General features: G+C 49.7%; 1 protein-coding gene across 2 annotated transcripts in view; it reads left to right on the top strand.

Annotated features, from left to right (window-relative positions):
• The first annotated feature begins 785 nt into the window (after window positions 1-785).
• The window catches only part of ATP6V1A (ATPase, H+ transporting, lysosomal 70kDa, V1 subunit A), a 60,633-nt gene continuing 58,708 nt past the window's right edge, over window positions 786-2,710 (top strand). The window contains exon 1 of one of the 2 annotated variants that reach the window (XM_006773600.2): window positions 786-1,101. The gene's annotated coding sequence lies outside the window, so the exon portion shown is untranslated. The remainder of the gene's footprint in view (window positions 1,102-2,710) is intronic. The other variant, XM_006773599.2, reaches the window with a different exon arrangement.

Raw genomic sequence — 2,710 nt, 5'->3', positions numbered from 1 at the left:
CCCCACAAGCCGGCCTCCTCGCCTCAGGCAGGGAGCTGAGCGGGTGACGGAGGCCGCGAGAGGGGAGCACGGCCCTGCGTCCCGGGAGGGGGCGGAGTGCCTCCCGCCGCCGCGCTGGTACCGCCGCTTCTCCACACGTGCACACGGAGCACTCGGCTCCCGCCCGCCGCCGCCGCCAGCCCGACCCGCCGCCGCGTTGTGACCTTTCACCCCGCCCCCTCTGCGCGCCGGCGCGTAGGCCGCCTCCCGCGCAGGCGCACTGCTGGCCTCCGCGTACCCTTCTCCCCTCCTCCACTTTGGGACCGCCATCTTTCTAGTGGGCTGTACCCTTTGCGTCATCTTCCTCCTCCCATGCTTTGCCACACTACTCGTTAGGGTGGCCCGGTAGGCCCCGGCGGTAAAATCCGGGTTGTCCTGCCGCTCCCTCACCTCTCCCACGTCAGTAAGATCAGTCTTCCCCGAACTGGCTCTTCCCAGTTGATAGTCTCCCTGATGACTTTCAAAAGCTCCTTTTTCGTAATACGATTTTATAAAGTAGGTTCCTCTAAATGTAAAGAAGTCTGTGGAAAACTCAAAGTAAATGAGGTGCTTTGTTTTGTTTTAAAGACGAGTCAACGTAATTGGCCGGGTAACTTGGCTTCAGCCCAGCAAGCTTTGAAGTCACGTGATTGCCCCAAACCTCCAAGCCTGAGGTTTCGCAGTCCGGCGCCGCCGGGATGGAACTCTATCGCCATTTCCGGTCTATAGATCGTGGGGGAGCGTCACTTCCTTAGCAGTACACTTTAACCCATTCCACCCATGCCTTCTAGATTGCACTTTACAACATAACCTTTGTGGGAGTTTTTCGTTTTTTTCTTAGGATTTAATCGCAACAAAATTAACGTTCAAACAATCCGCAAAAATTCAGGCCCCCTAAGAAGTAACGCGCCAGCCCGGCGGCTGCAGGGCGGAGCTCAGGGTCACGTGACTGTCTAGACCCGCCCCGCCCTCTGCAGCTGAAGACTTCCCCTCCCTCAGTGGCCAAGCCTGGAGGTCCGTGGTCTGTGCTGCTTCTGCGTCTCGCGCAGTGTCAGGTGAGCGGCGACCTGTAACTGGCGGCAGGTGGGGATCAGAGAAGGGGTGGGAGGAGGGAGAGAAGGGAGAGCGTGAACGGTGGCCCGGCCATTATGGTTCCCTCTTCCACGGTCTGTGGGGCTTCGGGTCGTGGGATTGACTCAGCCATTCTTGGGGGTCTAGCAGCCTGTAGTTCCCAATCCCCAAAGCCCATTCTTTGGTAGAGGCCCTGGCCGTCTTCCCCTTCCACCTGCGGCTGGGGAGCGGGCAGGTTGGAAGATCCCTGGAGGCAGAGGCGTCTCCGGTGAGACTGGCTTGGGAGGGAATGACACTGGTGTGGCCCTGGCTGCGGAGTCACTGCAAAGCCTGCTTCCGAACGTGCTTTCTCAATAATGCTGAGCTTTTAGCTGATAGCCTTGCAAGAGGGGTCCTGTTGGTGCTCACAGGCTTTGGAAGGGTAAAAGCAAGCCTTTTAGATTTCTGGTCTGATTTTACGGTGCCGTAAGGGAGCGGATAGTTGAAAGCATAAACAGGAGGTGTAAGTAACGACAGCCGCGATTGAATGGGGAGGCGTTGGAAGATGGTGTTTCGGTGTCGCGATGCGAGACCGGCTGGTTTGTGGGAAAGTGATTAGGTTTCACTAAAAGGGAACTAGCTCTTCAGAACACTAATTGGGCTGGAATGTAATTGAATCAAATGTGTTTCACCATAAACTGAAAGGAAAGGAGAACTCGAGAGGCCGCTGACTTCGTATTTTCTGCATTTGACGTTTTCCTTTGCCATTTCTCCCTAATATCGCACTTACTTGCCACTCCCAAGCAATTCCTTGACCAGCAGCAAATCCATTTTAAGTAGCACTTATGCCTCTCCTTAGCTTTCCCCATTTGTAAAACTCCAGGTGACCTCTTCAGATTTTGATGAATAGTATTTTGTGAAAATACAGAAATTGTTTTGCTGAGGTTTTTGCCCAACCCGGTGTACTCCCATGTCATTTGCAATGTAGTAACCAATATTTTGACCCCAAACAATGTGCTTTAGGGAAGAGTGTTTTTCAGTTTGGGGTTTAAACTCTTTTATTTATGCTGCAAACATAGAAGGTCCCGTGGTTCTTTTAAATTGGAAGGCCTAGCAGAAATTATAATTTTGATTTTAAAATGTAAATTTTTAAATCTGAAAAATAATAGTCTCAGTTAAACCTTTTAATTTTCTAACCAATATAATTGAAGAACCCATTAAAAAGAGCTGGAAAATGAGAAAGATGGAATCATCTTTGAGTGGTGAGTGTGACTGACTGATTTTTGGTTTTCTGTATCTTCCAACTTCTCCACAATTAACTGGTCTTATTTTAATTGAGGAAAACAAAAGTTAAATTCTAGAGTAATAGTGATTTAATAAGACTTCCCCTCTTTCAGTGACATTCCACCAAATTAGACAAATTCCTGAAGTTTCCTAGAGGTTCAAACCAGTCCTGTCTGGATAAGACCGAAATAGGAAAGAAAACCAGTTAAAATGCAAGGAGTACTAGTTGGGGGAATGTCAGTATGAAAGAGGTTGAATGACTCTGCAGTTTTACTTCACAATTCCCCCAATTTTAGGGAACTTATTAAAGCAATAACTTAGAGTCTAAGTCTTAGACCACTAATGAAAAGAAAGATTA

The sequence above is a fragment of the Myotis davidii genome, unplaced genomic scaffold, assembly GCF_000327345.1.
Source record: "Myotis davidii unplaced genomic scaffold, ASM32734v1 scaffold201, whole genome shotgun sequence".
In the NCBI taxonomy this organism is placed as follows: domain Eukaryota; kingdom Metazoa; phylum Chordata; class Mammalia; order Chiroptera; family Vespertilionidae; genus Myotis; species Myotis davidii.
This window is presented reverse-complemented; position numbering and strand designations above follow the sequence as displayed.